We start from the raw sequence: 18,997 nt of genomic DNA on the forward strand, positions 1-18,997 counted from the left end.
TAGCCAAAAGGTCAGCTAATAACATGCTCCTCACTAAGAGGAATAAGCAAGAAGACCATGGCAGAAGTATTTTCACTCTAAAATGGAAAAGTTGCTAATTCCTGCTGCCCCAATTGATTGTATGACAAGACCTAAGCCTCAGCAAGCCTCAGTCACAAACTGGAATGGAGATACAGTGGCCATTTTGTTTCCTGTTGAGTAATCATAGAATGGCTTGGGTTAAGCAGGATCACGAGGATCATGAAGTTCCAGCCCCCTAGCCACAGGCAGGTTTGCGAACTGCTAGATCAGACTGCGCAGGGCTCCATCCAACCTGGCTGTGAACAGTTCCAGGAATGGGGCATTCACAACCTCTCCAAGCAGCCTGTTCCAGCACCTCACCACTCTCTCAGTGAAAAAATTTCTGACACCTTATCTAAATCTCCCCTCTTTATTTTAAAACCATTCCCCCCTTGTCCAACCACTATCTACCTGTGTAAAAAGTTGATTTCCCTCAAGTTTGTTAACTGCCTTTAAATTTTGGAAGGTCACAATGAGGTCTTCCTGCAGCCTTCACTTGTCCAGGCTGAACAAGCTCAGTTCCTTCTGCCTGTCTTCATAGGAGAGCACCCCAACCCTCTGATTATCTCTGTGGCCCTACTTTGGTTTGGACCCTTTTACAAAAGCTCCACATCTCTCCTGTATTGGAGGCTCCAGACTTGATCGCAGTACTCCAGATGGGGCTTCACAAGGGCAGAAAAGAGGAGACAATCCCCTCCCCGTCTCTGCTGGCCACCCCTCTCCTGATGCAGCCCAGGATACTGTTGGCCTTCCAGGCTACAGGCACACATTGCTGGCTCATTTTAAGTTTTTCCATCAATCAGGATCCCTAAATCCTTCTCAGCAGGGCTGCTCTCAAGTAGTTCTTCTCCTAGTTTGTATACATATCTGGGATTACCCTGACCCAAGTGCAAAGCCTTGCACTTTGCTTTGTTGAACCTCATTAGGTTTACAAGGGCCCATCTTTTGAGTTTATCAAGGTCCCTCTGGAAGGAATCCCTTCCTTGTGTGGTATCAACCACACCACTCAGCTTGGTGTCATCAGCAAACCTGCTGAGGGTGCATTCAATCCCACCATCTATGTCCTTGATAAATGCATTAAAGAGTACCGGTCCCGAGATGAACGCCTAGGGGAAATTGCTCATTTCCAGCCTCCATCAGGACGTAGAGCCATTGACCACAACCCTCTGGCCTGCAACCTTCCAAACAATTCCTTGTCCACTGAATAGTCCACTCTTCAAATCCATATCTCTCCAATTCAGAGATAACAATACGGTGGGGACCATGTCAGAGGCCTTGCAGAATCCAGGTAGATAACATCAGTTACCTTCCCTTTGTCCACCAATGCAGTTACTCCATCACAGATTGGTGACATTCCCTTGGTAAAGCCTTCTTGACTGTCCTGAATCACCTGCTCATCCCTCATGTGCTTTAATGTATCTTCCAAGAGCATTTGTTCCATGCCCTTCCCAGGCACAGAGGTGAGGTGCACCAGCCTGTAGTTTCCCAGGTCCTTCTTTTTCCCTTTCTTGTAAATGGAAGTGTTTCCCTTTGTCCAGTCCCTGGGGATTTTGCCTGACAGTCATGAATTCTCAAATATGATGGAGAGCAGCTCAGCAATCACACCTGCCAGCTCCCTTAGGACCCTTGGATGCACATCATCTGGCCCCACGGACTTATGCACATTCAGTCTCACGAGTCAGTCTCAGACTTGCTCTGCCGTTACAGTGGCAGGGGGGAGTTTGCTCCCCCAGATCCCACACGGAGTTCAGGTTCAGGGATGTGAGAATCCTGGCTGCCAGTGAAGACTGAGGCAAAAAACTCATTGAATAAATGCTTGGATTCTTCACTTTAATCAACGCAATTGCTTCCACTCGCTTCTCAGGGCATCCACACTGTTGCGTGTTTAGGAAAAACACTGCTCAGCATGGTAGGCTGAACAGAATTGGCACTCATGACCTCAGCTGGCCTACTGAACCAGTCTAAACTCTGTCTCCAGCTATTTCAACCAGTCCAGGATTTGAACACTGCTAGAACAGCGCTAAGAAATAGCTCATTTCTATTTTTATAGATAACACCATTTTACAGGATTCACTTTGACACTCCGACTGCAGAGGTAGCTTCCAAACTTTTAGCCAAACTAATGTACCTCTGTCAGGGTCACCCACATACATTAGCTGAACCCCATCCATGAGGGCTGACAGTCTCTCATACTTCCCCCAAACCGCCTGCAGCCAGATGGAGGGCTGGTCAGTGTGGGAAGTTGCCTTTCACACAGATGTTAGCACATATGCATTTGTAAAGGTTAGTTATTTTTAAAGGTTATTTAGCAGAGAGAGCATTTTCAGAATATGACAGTCTTAAATCTCAACTTTCAAAAGGCAAGAATTGTTGCTGACATCTACAACCAACCAACATTCACACAAAACCTAAACTTTCTGAGAGGCTAAGAAATGTGTGGACAGTTTTCTACCCAACATTTTTACTCCCAAGATGGTTCACAACTCTCATCAACAGATTGTCCAGCAGCGGTGCCATGCCTAGCCAGAAACCATACCAAGAATTTGCACTTCTTAGTTGTTTCCCATCTCATCTCACATCTCTCTCCAGCCCACACCTCATCACCCAGCAGCCCAAAATGTTTGGCCACCTTCCACTGGAAACTGCTTCTTATCCCTCCCAATCACTACAATCTGATGCCCAGCAATGTTCCTGCCCTAGTCCCTAAATACAATGCTTACTCAAGCATGTTGACATCAGATCTAATTACTGACTTCAAAATGAGCAACGAGAAGAGTTTCCTTCACCTCATCTTCTGTTGCTGAATAGAAACAAGTCCTGACATCTATTCTTTAATTAGCATGAATAATGACAAACTTCAGATTGGATGAAACTCCAGGTTGTCTCCCAAAATTAGGCCTAAATCCAAACTAACCCAAACATTTTTGGATGCTGTACTCAGATTGAAAGGGGGGGGACAATTTCACTTCAACTATAAGCTGATTCTGCACACAGTGCTGCTAAGCTATTTTCTTCTTTTTACCTTTTTTGTTCCCCCCAGACTTCAGTCTTTATAGAGTATTCTTCCTATCGCCAGAATTACCAAGATTACCTTGTCTCATTTGGCCTAGTCAGAAATAAAACACTTAAGTGTGAGCACAAAAAAGAAAACCAAAACAACAACACACACACCTAGATTGTTATTCTCTCTCTTTCTTTCCTCTTTTTTTTTCTTGAGCCTACATGCCTTTTTAACATAGCTGGAATTCATTTGCTCCTGCCCTTGCTTTACAGTTACACACATCTTCCTCTTGTCATTCCCCATGCACTTTTCACTTTAGCAAGCTAAGAAAAGAGTCTCACGTGCAGAAGATCCAAATTTATGCTATAGAAGAGCTATGACAGCACTTGAAAAGAAAAAGAGGATACAGCAGCAGAAGAACCTACTGTCCTCTACCACAATTCCCCAGCCATCCAGCTGGACACAACGTGTCCAGAATTGGTGCAGTCTTCCACAGAGCCCCCCTTTTTCACGCTACTGTATCAAAGATCATTTGAGAACTAAGAAAACCTTCCAGTGTTCCATTTACGTTTCTGCTCAAGTTTCCCTGGCAGCCTCTCTGATCTGGTCTGTATCTACTGTGCTAGATAAAATAGAAAAAGAATAAAATACAACACTGGAACAAAGCCGATGTGTGCAATTCTTCCTCCCATGGTCAGTGCTTGTGCTGTTGAGGTGAGGGCAAAAGGAGTGGTTCAGCTCTCCCATTTTCTCAGCTGCTGTCCTGTGTAGGCTGCTCTTATCATGCAGCCATCACGCAGCAAGGTGAACGCTGTTCAACACAACAGCCAGTTTTCCCCAGTGACGGTATCTCTCATCTCCATCTGCTTTGATATCACACACTTTGTTATTTGCAGATGAGCAGCCAGGTCAGTCAGGACCTATGTGAACACAGCCTGAGAGCCTGTTTCCAGCCACAGCTGCTATTCTCCGACCGCGCTCAGAAAAAAAGGAAAGCTGCTCTCTGGGGGCTGAGCTTGTTTCCTGTGTTGTAATTTCATAGAAGTGAATCTTCCACTAACCTGGTTGGCTGACACAAATGCTACATGGAACAACAGGAGGCTTGTCAGCACTGCTCCAGCATACAAATGAACGTAACAGACGGGTAGCATTAAACTCACCTAAAGATAAAATTATGATCTTCAGTCATTGAGAAAGATGATAACTTAACCACAGGATATATCGCAATTAGCTTCCTCAGCAGCCTACAAAAGCAATATATACAAATTACAAGATAATCTTCCGCAATTTGAAACCATTTAGGATCCTTAGCATCATATACTTGGATCAATTTAAATCTTAAAGTTGCTATCATCTTTCCTTCTTACTCAGAGATAAATATCTTCTCATTTTCTAGTGAAACAGAGTGGATGCATTTTTTTTTTTTTAATCTGATCTTCCCCTATCATTTCTTTTTTATTTCTATCTTTTTCTTTTTTTAAAGTCAAATAGTTAAACTATAATGAACTCCTCAGGACTCTGGTTGTAAAGAGCAAGTGCTGGTCGCATCAATATCTGTATTAGATTGCCCCCAGTGGCAAGGAATTGTAAAAGACTTTAACACAGAAAGGGAAATGAAAAATTCCAATTGAGAAATAGGTCTGCTGGTGGGAAAAAAAAATAATGCTGCATTTAGAAATCTCTAAGCTTTCATCCATTTCTAGGAAACTGGAATGGGAGGAGCATTCCTCCTACTCCTGAAGACATCTGCACTGTGGGGATATAGGGAATCTACTGCAGTACAAACACGATTTTGGCAAATTAAACCTTGTCAGAGTCACAGCAAACTTCCTACTGATCTGAGTTCACTTATGCTTTTGTTACAGTTCTGGACTTCTTTCTGATGTTTCCCTTTGGATGTGTACTTTAAAACTATTTCATGAACTTGAGATGCTTGATTCTCCGCACAGTCTCAAGAGTAGGCAAGATATTTCTTTCTATGGTCGTCTTCTTCCTCCTGCCTTGTTTTCAACTTGGCATCTGGCAAAGCTGGACAAACTCTGGGACATAAAAATTCCCTTAACTGTGAGTAAGCCCTCTTTATTATGTCTTTCTTAATAAAATGGCTTGTTTGATTAATGTCTGTTTGCATGGAAAATTCTCGCTTCTCCTTTGCTTTCTCCAGCAATCACTTTGTGTTTTAGTGTCTGCTTTGGCAAGAGGAAAAAGTGGAATGCTGGGTTAAATTACAGCCCCTTCCTGAGATCTGTGGGACTTCTGTTGTTCATTTCCATGGCACCAAGATGTGACCCTTATTCTTAACCCGAAGTCCCTGACAGTTACCTACTACACCATTTTAAGTCTCTGGAGCAATTGAACAAGTCCAAAGGTGCTATTTAAAATACCAGTGATTTTTCAAAAGCCTGTTTAATTCATTAGGCTTTATCCAGTGCACCCAGTCTGGTCCAGACAAATCCAGCACTGTGTTCTCTCATGCTCCCTTGGCTCCTAAGCGGCAGTACTTTCAGCTTTGCACATAGAAAGAATGTAACACATACCAAATTAAAAAAAAATAAAGATCCTTCCCTATTAAAATCCATGGCTGATACGTGCACATGTGATGATTTTAGAGCAACTGAATCTTTGCTACAGAAAGATGGTTATTTAAAACCTGAACAGGAGACTCAAATTTTTTTACAACTTGTACTTGAGTTTATGGAAACAAATAACAGACCTGCAAACATTGATGTACTTGGCAGTTCTGGGTAGCTGTCTGGACTCACAGCCAATGGAATTAAACATTTGAGAGATTGTGATTCATGATATAATCTGATTATGAAGGTAATTACACCTCTTGTCATTGTTGACAATATATTATTATAGAGACAAAAATCTTGGTTCTGCTACCCGAATTCCAAGGGAGGGAATAGACAGAGAAAGAGAGAAGAAAACAAAACAACTTCCCTCTCATTTTATAAAAGACTCTCTGGGTCCAGAAAAAAAAACCAACAAAAAAACAACCAAAAAAAAAGCTAACAAGAATCATATCCAGCAAGAGTCAAGAATAATGAAGTGTTCTTAAAAGTTAAAGTGAGAAATGTTAAAGAGAGATGACATGTTGGTGAAAGGCTACTTTCAATACATTTCTTAATAAACACATAAAGCATAAAGGCAAGTTTGAAACTTCTAGAAAACTGGAATGAAATTAAAAAATACAGAAAATCCTGAATATAACGTATGGTTTCAGCGTTGCAAGTAAGGAAACATATTCCAGTACAACCTGCAGAGGCAGAGGTTTTTCTAAGACAAAGAGTACATTGTTTTGAGAAGTGCAGGTCAGAATCAAGGACTGGATTCACTAGCCCACGTGCTCTGCAGTCTATTTCTTAGTTCCATATGTACAGTAGCTAATATAGAGCTATAACTGTAATCCTTCCAGATTTTCCCTGGAGTTGCTTAATCTGTATGCTCATCCCTTACTTACTGCTTTTAAACTTCTCCTCACTGCAGTGAAGATTAAGTTAATTTCTCAAGTTATTATCTCATAAAATCCTGCGTGCTCGAGAGTTACTACTTTTTTTTCATAATGAAATTATATATATATATATATATATATTCCAATAACTACAGGACATATTTCCCAAACACTAATTGAAACCCCAAAAGTTTAATGCGCTGATTTCCCATGAAACAAATATTTGAGTAACTAATTTTTCTTAAGATCATCAGTGACCAGTGGAAAATTTCAGCATCATTACTGAAAAGGAAATTTTGATTGTGTGTGCCTGAAGAGCAAGAAAGAGAGTCAGGTACTGAACAAAACCAAACAAACCGAAACAGAAAACAACTCCACAAGTAAAGTTTATAGCACACACACCTTTTTAGGTTAAGTTATTATTATTAACCTTTTTAGGTTACTTGTTTTCCCTGTTGGGCTTGCAGGCAGGGATGGGTCTCCTTGTACAAAGCAGGAGTTCTTAGTGGATTTTTCAATTCTTTAATTTATCTAAAAGCCACCTGGACTTTCAGCTTGGTCTCTATATGCCTTTTTAAAATAAGGGTATTTTAATTTCCCATATTATCAACAGTGCAGATGGACAGCAGAGGGAGGAAAAATAAGGAGGCTAGATTATTCTGTTCTTGATTATGGGATTTCCTCCATTTTTTTATATTAAAACTGATATTAAAAAAATTGCTTCCAAAGCCTCAGGTGAATCCAGCAGTTACAAAGAAGACAAAAACAGCACTTTGGAAACATACCCGTCCTTCCTGAAAAGAAACCAGACAGCTCAGATAAATGGTGCTCAGATAAATTGAACTTCTGAATTTAAAAAGCAACTTTACATAAGAAGCATAATTGAATCTGGGATCCACAAACCAAAAGAGGGGAAAGTAGGGCATAAACGCTTAAATGTCTGTCAATATTTTACATCTGAAAAGTGCCAATCTTTTAAGACTGGTGGCTTTCAAAGCAGTACAGACAAACTGTCCTTATGCTAAGCTGTGCACCATTCACATTCTGCTCATTCATAAATTTGATGTAAATTTCAGAAGCTTTAAGGAAAAGAGAGCGGGAGGTTCTGTGGAAATGTAATGAAGTATGCTTATGATTATCTGCTTTTGGAAGAGTTAAGTTTATTGTAGGCACACATTAACCACTTTCAGGACATAAAAGCCTGACTGTTTAGTGCTAGAAGACATTTTTTCTAGGAACAATCTTACATCCTAACCATAGAAATGTGTGCTACCCACAGCGAGGGACACATACGGCCCTGGAAATGCCATTCCCTTTCATGGTTGTAAACCAAAGCAACAAATCATTTCAGTAAGGCCATTTTCTGTTTTCTGCTTGGTTCTACAAATAAAAAAGGGCATGGGCCTATCCTGCTTTGAAACAACAACAAAAAAAATCATTTGGGAATTTAACAATAATTTAATTTGTTTTAGCCATGACACAACATAAACATTTTCCTCAAGGCTGAAGCACAAACAGATTGCACACATTTTCCATGTGTGGGTTTTTTTTTTTTTTGGAATCTTTTTTTTTTTTTTTTTGTCTGTGAGCTGCTGAGCCTGTTTTCATTAAAACAAAGAAAAGAACACTTCCTGTATGAATCAGAGTTTTGTATCCAAACTGCAGGATTCCTTATTTAATGGTCTACTTGTTGATTGAATTAATATGGATATTTAGCGAAGGTGGACTAACTAGAAAAGCAGAGAGTCAAAGGACAGAAAATATCTTTGCAAAACAGAAACAGGGAAAATTAAGTCAAATAACACAGTGCCAGAGCAAACAGATACGATATGAGAATTTGTACTCCCCCACCCCCATTCCATCAATATTAATTTGTGACACTTCCCTGCCCTATGAAGTAAGCACGAGCTTGAGGCAGGACTGTGAGAACAATCTTGCTATGTCTAATGTCAGAAAAAGACAAAAGACAAGCTGCATGAGCTCCGGATGTGGTGGCTGGGCTCGACTCTGTCACTGTATCTTGTCCAAGAGCTTGCAGGAAGGTAGGGCTGCAGCTCTGGCTGACAGCTTTGGTAACCCTTGTTCAGGAAGCTGAAGGGTTTAGTAGCAGCTCTAGACTCATCCTAAGCTTCTATGAGCTCTATCTTACAAGACCTCCCTTTAAGACATCCACACTTTGCTGGACATGCAGGAAATTCAGTTCCTTTGGAAAATGAGACTACAGTCCCTCAGCTAGTCAGACCCTTTAACAGATAATCTTTCCCTTTGCCTTAGGTGTGAACTTTGTACAATTGTTGTCTCTTGACGCTCATCTCATTGCAAAAGAAATCAGCATACTGACTTAAATTTAATAGGATTTGAACTCTGTTTTCTGCCAAGAAAGCAGAATCTTTTAGTTTCCTGTGCACAGGAACACAGAGATGTTAAAATTAGCCACAAGCAGTATATTGCTCCCTGAATGTAAGAGAAAGGTATTGCAATTTACTGCACAAATGAAATGACTTAACACTATCGTATCTGCAAGTAACAGGTTTAAACAAAATGTTTTCTGTTTTGCCGAGACCATGTACACAAGCATCAAAATGTATACATTTGGGTTTTGTGTAATGAAATGAGAACCACTTCAGGGTCACAGCAGACAACACTGTTACTTAATTCAGCATCTTATAACCAGTGCTGAGATGCTTTTTTGGCTGTGGGCCACAGAGCACACAGTAACCCAGTTTGCTTTTGCTGCATCTCTTACTGCTTTTTTTCCTGATGGCAGCACAGCCAATGTTGTCAGTACCGTAGGTAGTGCCTGTAACGTTTTGGAAGCTGGGGAGGAGCTGAGGATTTTCTGCCAACTCGGTTTTCAGCTTGCTCTCTACAATACAGCACTCTAACAATTGAAAGAAAAGCAGGAAGGGATGAAAGTACTGCTGTTACTTTTGCTCGGCAGCAAGCTTTTCAAACTGCGCGGGAGACACAGCTGCAGAGTCAGGCCCTCCTACACACCCAATGGCTTGTTTCTGCTTCCCATTCCCAGAAGGTGGCTGTAGGCCAGTGGAGGGTCCTCACAGCACCCAATCTCCTACCAAGACAGCGACTGGGGTCTGCTTCCATGAAACTGAGGAGCAGGGAGCTGTCTGCTTCCATCTGTGAGCTGATTCAACCCGCAAACCTGGCAGAAAACAAGACTGGCTGAATGGAAGAGGCTGGATGGGTGATGAGGGCTGGAGCTTATGGGAAGAAAGAATGATGCAACTGGGACAGGGGGATGGAAAGAAGCAGAGGGAAAGCAGGGAATGTAGACAGTAGGCTTTTAATATTGGCATTGATGCCCCAAGGACTGTAGTGCTGCAGTGTACAAATAAAAGTCCTAGGCTTTCTCCCTCAGACAAAGCAATATCTACTTCAAAAAGACAAAATAATTTACAGCCCTGAGCAGAAACAGTCTGTCTGGAGTAATAAGTGCTTTTTCTCTTCCTTACAGAGAAGGAGCTTCATGAGCAGCAGATCCTACCAGCACCTGTCTCAGGGTTTCATTCCAGCCTAGAAACTCTGGTGTCTAACAAGGACCAGGTTCTGGATTCTGCAGCCTGCAAACCTCAGCAGTTTCTCACTCCTACCCAGGCACTTCCTTCTGAGGACTTCACAGACTCTTAATACATACCAGCCCCCTATCAAATTAGGTTACAATAGACCACGAGTTCATAAAAGATTGGTCACATCATGTGGAAGGGAGATTAATAATTAATACAGTTTGCTCTAATGCGTAATGACTTTTTTTCATTAGGAAGTATGCCTAACAGAATAAACACATTTCGGCTCTGTTAACAACCGAGAGGCCAACATTGCTGGCTATAAACCCAGAGCAGCTCTGATGCATCAGCTACCTTCAGTGACAGCAAAGGCTAATGCAAAGCCCCTGACTGACCAACACTGACACATACACACCACCTACCCACAGCAGTTCTCCATCAGGTAACCAGGCGTGTCTATGAGAAAGGATGGGGACAGCAGAGATCAGATTTCTGAACGACTCCTCACTTGCGCTCAGCAAATTAAAACATTATGCTAGAACGTGGAGCACTGTGTGTTATAATTTTCCTGTTTTAGTCATGCTCTAGAAATAAGAATATTTAAACACGTTTTGGAAAATCCTGTACTCCGTTGCCTGAGGTACAGTATTCTCAGAGGACACTGCTAATCCAACAAACTCCACAAAATAAGCAAAATGACTTTCCTTTGCTACTTATGGCTGCTAAACTATAATAAAGGAAATGTAAATCTGGGTTCACTTTTTCTATCATTGTTTTATGTTTACTTTTGTATTCTGTTGGATTATATCAGATTAATTTGTTTTAGTTTTCTTTCTAGCCACTTTTCAAGCTCTAGCTTAGTAACAAGGCTCCGTTTTGTTTCAGAAAAACAAAGTCCCAACATCTTCCAAAAATGTCCCATTTATGCTACAGTTTCTTAAAAAATAATTGCTAACAATGATAGTATTTGGACTCAGACTAGCTGGCAAAGCAATGTACTCACTAAGTGACAACACTTCCTTTGATGGTTATCAAAGTTATAGTTGACTATTTTTCAATACTTTATGTCACTTCATTGCTTTAAGACCCAAATAAATTATTCTAGCTTGCTAAAGGAATTCTTGCTCTTACCCCACCACTGATTGCTCTGCCAGGAAAGCCTCTGCTGTTGCCCATTCCTAAACTGGGTGATATTGGGCCCAGAAGGGGAAGCAGAAAGGTGAAATGGCTGCAACTGTCAGCACTAGAAGCATTAGTTCCCCTCTATGCAATGTCAGGCGATCCATCTGTCCTACCTCCTACCTCCAGTAAGACTGGAGAAAAGACTGCTTTTATCTCCTGTTTCAATCAGATTCTTTCAATTGGAAGCGAGTGTTTGTGCAAGACACAATGGGGCCACGCCACAGTTTGGAGCTTCCCAGTGCTACTCTGGTACAGATAACAAAAACAATTAGAAACAGAAGTACGCTGGGGCACTTTAAAAGCTATATACACTGATCATAAGTGGACTCAGCTTCATTTTCTGCAGCATATACAGCAGGATGCTTTCCCCGTGATAATTGACATTTTGCACTAGCCTGGTTCCAACGAAAATCGATCTGATTCCCTCCTAATAGCAACAGAGAGTCATCTTGGATGACAGATTTTAGCCATTAATTTAATTGATCATACATACTGATACAGATCTGGGGAAATATTATTCTAGCATAGCAACACAAATCCAATCAGAAGAACAGACTCAGAAAAGGTGAGTGACTCTCCTGAAAATGTGGTTTCACAACATTCACTCACTGTGAAAGTTGTTTTGATACAGAGTAAAGAGATACAACTGTAAAAATGATTCAGTAAAAACACAGCATCCGGCTTCTGCTGCCATTCCTGAAATAGATTAACGTAGTAACACTGGAAACTTCATGCTCTGGAGCAGCAGTGGCAGTAATTCCCTACCATTTTGTTCATGGATCACTGTCAGCTTTCTGAATTCACAGTGGTGTACCCCAATGCCTTATAACGTTAACCTTTTAAGGCAGCACAGCTTCACAGGACCTGCAGAGGACAGCTGAGAATCACTGCTCTTGCAAAGTGTGGGCTAACAACAGGGTTGCTGAAATCCAAGACCAATTTGTTCCGATGACTTCAATTTTGGATTTGAGGTCTACAGCTAGGGCAAGTGGAATAGTGATGAATGTGGTAGCTCTTCACTTAGAGGTCACTTACGTACCAAACAGCCAACTTCTGCTGTAACACCTCAGATCCGCCTCGTCATTTCCAACTTCAGCAGAGTCAGCCTTGAGGAAAGCACTGGCCTCATCCTTTGCACTAGCCTGGAGTCAGATTGCACAGTAACAAGGAATTCCTGGCACCGTGATACAGTAAACAGTTCTCCCATGTCCAGGATGTAACACCAGAACAGATGATAATAAATAAACCACTTCAACAGGGCTGTGAAAAATGATCCGTGACATATCTGTGGAGAAGCAAATGTCATCTCGGAACAGGCTTGTCTGGATGCCTACAGGAGAGCTCGCAAACCGTCTGGCTCAAGTTTGCAGCCCACTATGAGCACAGTGCTGTGAGCAGATTGGTGCCTGACTAATTTCGCACAGCGGTTCTCTACCTACCGAGTGCTCTTTCAAGCTATTAGCGTCACAGAATATCAAACGGGCTGTCACAAAGCTGTTTACCAACCAACCCCCAAATCCAAGGCGGTATCCAGCAGTAGCCACTCAGTACTGATATATGCACACACAAACACTACCTCTCTAGCAGGCCAGCTCACTGCGTCTAATTCAGGACAGAGTTACAGCCGCCGTGTCTTTGGAAATTGGCACTTACGTGGGATTAGAAGTGCAGCTCCTTACATTAAAAGCCTCTCTTCATGTGGCACTGAAAGAGCTACTCACAAAAGCTAACCTCAGCCTAGTGAGATCACAGATTTTTCTATAGATGGTAGAGGAAGCAGCTCTGATGGCGAGCAAGGTGATCCAGAGGAGAGGCTTGACCTAACTATTCTGGTGGTCCTCCAGAGGCTCCACTCCCTTCACACATCACTCTCTGGGGAGCCTTTTGCAAATACCTCTCCTTTTATGCTGAAGAATCCTAAGACTTCACTGTGAATCTCGTAGTATTTGATGTTTGTCTTGAGGACCCTTTTTATGAAGTCATTTAATTTTATATCAATTTGCTAAAGAAAATACATATATTAGCTTTCCTGAATTGGAGAAAACTAGAAAGAGTAAAGCCCAGAGATTTATAAAAATAATAATAATAATAATAATAAGGGAAGAGTGTCACAGAAATGCATCAAAATACAAATGAAAATAAGACATTTCAGGACCTGACTCACCAATGTGTGGCATTAGTAATACTCTGCCCTAATGCAACAGCTGAAGAAGACACTTGTAATTTGCAAAAGGAGTGCCTGCATTCACCCTGTGCCCAGTTTTTCCATGCATTTTAGAATTCCAATCCATTCATCTTTTTAGGCCAAAATCAAATTTTTGCAGTAAGTTGGAAAAGTTAATCCCTTTTCAATACCTACATACAATAATTGTAATAAATTTTCCCAAAATGTCATGAGCACTGCTTATAGCTGACAAAATCATAGAATCACAGAATGGCCTGGGTTGAAAAGGACCACAATGATCATCGAGTTTCAACCCCCTGCTGTGTGCAGGGTCACCAACCAGCAGACCAGGCTGCCCAGAGCCACATCCAGCCTGGCCTTGAATGCCTCCAGGGATGGGGCATCCACAGCCTCCTTGGGCAACCTGTTCCAGTGCCTCACCACTCTCTGAGTGAAAAACTCCCTCGTAATATCTAACCTAAAGCTCCCCTGTCTCAGGGAAACCATTCCCCCTTGTCCTATCACTATCCACCCTTGTAAACAGCCATTCCCCCTCCTGTTTATATGCTCCCTTCAAATATTGGAAGGCCACAATGTGGTGGCCTCACAGCTGCTCGAATTAAAAAGGCCTTCTAACAAGTCTGTTATGCCTCAAGAAATATCAGATCACAATGACAACTTCACATGTCATTTAACTGTCTTTAATATCATGTCTGATAGCTTGCATGTTGTTCAGAGATAGAAGCAGTGTCAAGTACATGCTGCCATTGCTAGCTGGAGGTTTCCCCAGAATGAAGTCAATATTCTAGGTCAGCTCCTCTTTGCTTTTTGGTGGAGTTCCTCTTGTAATTTAGTTATGATCATTTGATGAAAATAGGGAAGTTGTTCCATAATTTAGAATAAATCACTTCTCTAAAGGAATCAAGGACACAATCTGAAATTTACTTTAAGCTGAACAGACTGGAGATGACGCAATTTGATTTTGTTAGGCCTTCTCAAACCGCCTAAGACTAGACTTGTAAAAAAATCAAGGCACATAAGTTAACCCTTAAATTCTCTGACATGAATGAGGGTATTAAATTTATTTAGTTCTGAAGAACCTTCACAAGATCTCCCATACTAAACACTGGCACTCAACCATTAAGAGTAATTTGCGCAACTGCAGGACTCCAGCTCAGGATCTGCAGAGGAGAAATCAACACTCCAGGGAATTACTGTTGCCATGTCTACGCACCAGGCTGGAGGTACGTAAGCCACAGACTCTCCCAGGTGTAACCATCTTTTTGTCCGATAGAGCTCTAAGTTCCAACTTTAAGGACTTGCTAGTTTTCTGTATTGTTGGAAGGGAACAAAAGAATATAATCAGTGCACGCAGGAGTTTGCGACCTGTTTTCCTGACTCTCTGAGCAGTGTATCTTAACTGTAGTATAGCAAAGAGCCCTGAGATGTGGACCTAAGCATGGAGAGGAGAAGATACTATTGTCAGCAGCTCTCTTTGGCACTGCATTCTTCGTGCATCACCTTCCTGGTGTTTTGAGAAGGTAAAAAAGAAAAAAAAAAAAGAAAAAAAGAGAGAGAGAGAAAGAGAGAGATCTCCATTTTATTTAACAATCACCTGTGGACCACAGGAGACTGCTACCATTATCATACTAGTAGATACCTCTATTAGGAAACTACTCAATGTACGTTCACATTTTCTCAAATTAAACTGTCGAACTTTTTCTCTTAGCCGCAACCTCTGATCCAAACTAATCATGACCTTTCAATTTTTTGGCCCTAAAATCTGAGCAGAGAATTGAAGTAACCATCCATCAGCTATTCAAGATGAATACAGGGACATTTTGTTTTCTTCTCCTTTCTCTAGATTTATCATGGTGAGAAGCATTCTTTATTTACCCTTGAGAGGAACACAAAGAGTCTCCCTAAGGGAAGGAAGAACTTCCTAATGTGAAAATAAACTAGAAAATACAGTCCGGGCCCATTTATAAAAAGAGATGCAGCATGGAAGAAACAGTAAGAGAATGCTTTTTCTTTGGTAAGTATCCTTGGTATCTATCCTTTGATCTCACTGTACTACCCCAACTCCTCTGTAATCTGCTTGTGGCATTTAACAGCTTCCTTAAGCACAGGTGCATGCATGCATTTATACCCACTCAGCAGCAAGATATTCCTGACTAACATGTAATTAGTTTATTCATAACCATAATCTAAATTGTTGTTCTTCAAACCACTGGATAATATACAAATCTGATAAAAACATACACACACAGATCAGAAATTACTGCTAAATACTTGGTCTACTTAACTGAGGCGACCTCCAGAGCAGTGTAAGACAGCCTGTACTGAAGCTAAAGATGCCAGAAAGGTTGAAGTATACATATACCATATCAGACAGTCCTACTACTACAGTAACTATGGTAATTCCCTGTATGTAAAGCATATAGAACTACTCAGTTGATATCTGAGAGGTATCTACTCCAAGGTAAATTAAAAAACTCAATTCCATCAATTGCATGGACTGTGTTTTCACTGACTGGGAAAATGATTCTGTTATTCTATGAATTTATGCACAAGTATCTACACATACACTACATCTCCAAAAACCTCATCTAGGGGGTTTAACCTGGGGCCAAACTGGCCAAATTCAATTCCGAATGGCAATACATCACTTATTTGAGGAGCCTTCCATGGAAGATGGCTTGTTGAACCAAATGATTGTTAATGTCCAGATATGTAAAATGAACAAAACCTCTGGACTCACCAGCAAATGATGTGCTGCAGGTGCTGGATGCACTGGTCCAAGAGGAGTAAATGGCCGAAGTTGCTCACTGGTGGACTGGACTGGTAAACAGGCACCCATGTGAGTGATTACTTAAAGCAGAGTTCTTCAGCATTTCCTCAGTTGGTGTGTCAGGTAATATTCTGGTCAGAAAAAGAGTCACTAGTCAGTTACAGATCACTTCAGGTGCACGTGTTTGTGGGAATAAACCTGAACAAACAAACTTGGTGCTCAGGTGCAGTGAAAGAACTCACTGAATTTCTAGAAGCAGCCCCAAGGATACAACTTTTACCTTCACAGTGCACCTCAAAATGATACTGCATGAGACAGGGCTCAGCAGTAAAGCAGCAGGACAGTGCATTTGGCCCTGGGATAAATGAACACAGCAGTTCTGCACCTTGCTCACTGCTGCAGCTAGACCTCCTGCAGTGGTCCCAAGAGGAGGCTGAGGCTCCTGAGCTGTGCTTTCTACAGCTGCCATCCCTCCAAAGCACCAGCACTGATACCTAAGCAATCCAGGGATAACTAAATCTAGAAGCCTATAGATAAAGAGCAAAAGATGGATATGGGTTTGAATTAACTGGTTCCTCCTATTCATTTCCCTGCCAATCCCCTGCTTGCAAGAGAAAAAGTTGTCAGTCTATGGTAATTACAACACACACATCCCTATTACCATAAGAAAAAAAAAAAAAAAAAAGAAAGCAGCAAGGTGAATGCCCTTCATGTGCCCTTCTTAGCTCTTCTTTCTACATATTTTCCCACTGCTCCTCCAATCATAATGGGCCAGAGTCAATCTGTTTCCTCTCCTGATGACACTGTGGCAGACCTCCACAGGCACTGCCTGCAGGAGCGTTCTCTCTGACAGCGGAGAGCCAGCCTGCAACAGTTCTATTCATAGAGCAAAAGAGAGAAATCTGCTCATGATTGGAGGCTCCTAGGTGAGCAACTGCAACAACTGATCCAAATGTTTCCCTTGTATTACACGATCAGTGAGAATGTGTTTTCATTTGCATTTTTGCCCTTTGGTTTTCTGCATCTGGTAAATACCGGCAAAGTAAATGTGAAGGTGTCAGCTATCTCTTCGTGAAAGTGATTGACAGTCCCTAAGTGCTCTGGGCTTTTTATAACCAATGTGAGTGACAGCTTTTAAGTGGAAGCAGTTCGTGCAAGTTTCAACCATTGGTTGTCTGCACGAATAACGTGGAATATTGGCTTTTCTTGTATCTATTTAATGGTATTTCCTTCTGCGTTGGCAGCAGCTCTAAACTTTAAGTTGTTACAGGGGAAAAAATGTCTGTGTTCTCTGCACTGCACTTTTCTAAAGCCCTCAGTCCAACAAAAGGAAAAGTAAACTCATGCCTGTGACATAAGTTTCTATAGTTCAAAGCAGCACAGCAGCAAAGAAGTGGTTTCTCTTCATGTCAGGCCTGCCTAAAGGACAATGTTGCCCAGTACAGTAACATTTCCAAGTAACCATTTTCAAACAGTCTCCACCAAATGTTTTCAAGAAATCCAAGAGTAATTATTATCCCACCTATGTTTCCCATCAAAGCAGTTATAAACCATGCTACTGAGCCCAGTATCTCTCTCATCCTGTCCTTCTATCAACTGTGCATGTGTATTATACATAAAATCCCAGATAAACATCAGATATGCACATGCTACTTCCAATAAATGAAACCAAATTAGCATTATCATTCAGAGTTTTGCATTTCAAATCCACACTCAGGTGAAAGACAAAAAAGCACACTTAGTGCACAAACAATTGTTAATCTAAATGCACCTACTTTAAATTGCAACAGACAAGTAATATAAGCATTGTTCATAAGCCTATTTCAACAGTGTATGCTATTGGACTCAAAATGAGCATTTCTGTCCCCAGTGCTTTTCTCCCCCAGCTAACACAGCCCTGTGGCTAAGGTGAATGTTATGGGATATGCAGCATGGTAAAAAGAGAGCCTTGCTCTTTGGTTTGTTCCCCAGGAATTTCTTGCTGAGCTGAACATCAGCCTAGAAATAACCTCAGGTGCTCAGGGAGGCAAAGCTGTAAAGTCATTAAAAATGGCTGCTGGAACACCATTTAGATTTTATATTGCCATCATGGAGTCATTATCAGGATACAGAACAAACCTTTCTGAATCCATAAATAACACATTGCTGTTAGCAAAGGACATTTATTTAGTCCCCTATGAAAAAGAAACCAGTTGAACGTTAAATAATTACCCACCTCACTTGCTTTGTTTTTATATTTACCTTTTCTTGTTCAGTTACATGACTTCAACAATTCATGCTTTAAAAACATATATATATATATATACAAAATGTAAATGGTGATCATTCGTTAACTGTGCAACATAATCTACCTCAGAGAGTAATACAACTTCTGCTTCTTTTCAGCTTCTCATTTTTCTCAACTTTAATGCAGACGCGTAATATTTTCCCCTCTCAAGAGGGACAGGCAATAATCAGGTTAGGTGGATATCTTTATGAATGATGCTGACCTTAAAGTTCACTTCATTTTTCTCGTCTATCCTTGCCAGCTCTTCTGAAGTTCTTTCTTCTGATTCATTTTCTATAGCTGAATATCCCTAAAAAGAGAAGCTGGACACAGGTAAGTCGTTTCACCTCAAAATTTATCCATGTGAAAAATAAACAAATCACTTGCCAGCAGATGTTAGAAAATTACTTTAATCTTTAGTACCAAGTGAGTTCATTCATCTTCCTTCTAAAGAAGAGAAGAGAAGAGAAGAGAAGAGAAGAGAAGAGAAGAGAAGAGAAGAGAAGAGAAGAGAAGAGAAGAGAAGAGAAGAGAAGAGAAGAGAAGAGAAGAGAA

At 41.2% G+C, this 18,997-nt stretch overlaps 1 long non-coding RNA gene across 3 annotated transcripts in view; it reads right to left on the minus strand.

Moving 5' to 3' along the window:
* LOC122178641 overlaps positions 1-18,997 on the minus strand; it is a 121,002-nt gene that overhangs the window by 59,088 nt on the left and 42,917 nt on the right. For all 3 annotated transcript variants that reach the window (XR_006178406.1, XR_006178407.1, XR_006178405.1), the window contains 2 exons: positions 18,666-18,752; positions 16,147-16,307 (listed from right to left, as the gene is read on the minus strand). This is a non-coding gene — a long non-coding RNA (uncharacterized LOC122178641). The remainder of the gene's footprint in view (positions 1-16,146; positions 16,308-18,665; positions 18,753-18,997) is intronic.

This window comes from Lagopus leucura, unplaced genomic scaffold, assembly GCF_019238085.1.
Source record: "Lagopus leucura isolate 7727_CA_CO unplaced genomic scaffold, USGS_WTPT01 Super-Scaffold_100002, whole genome shotgun sequence".
Lineage (NCBI taxonomy): Eukaryota > Metazoa > Chordata > Aves > Galliformes > Phasianidae > Lagopus > Lagopus leucura.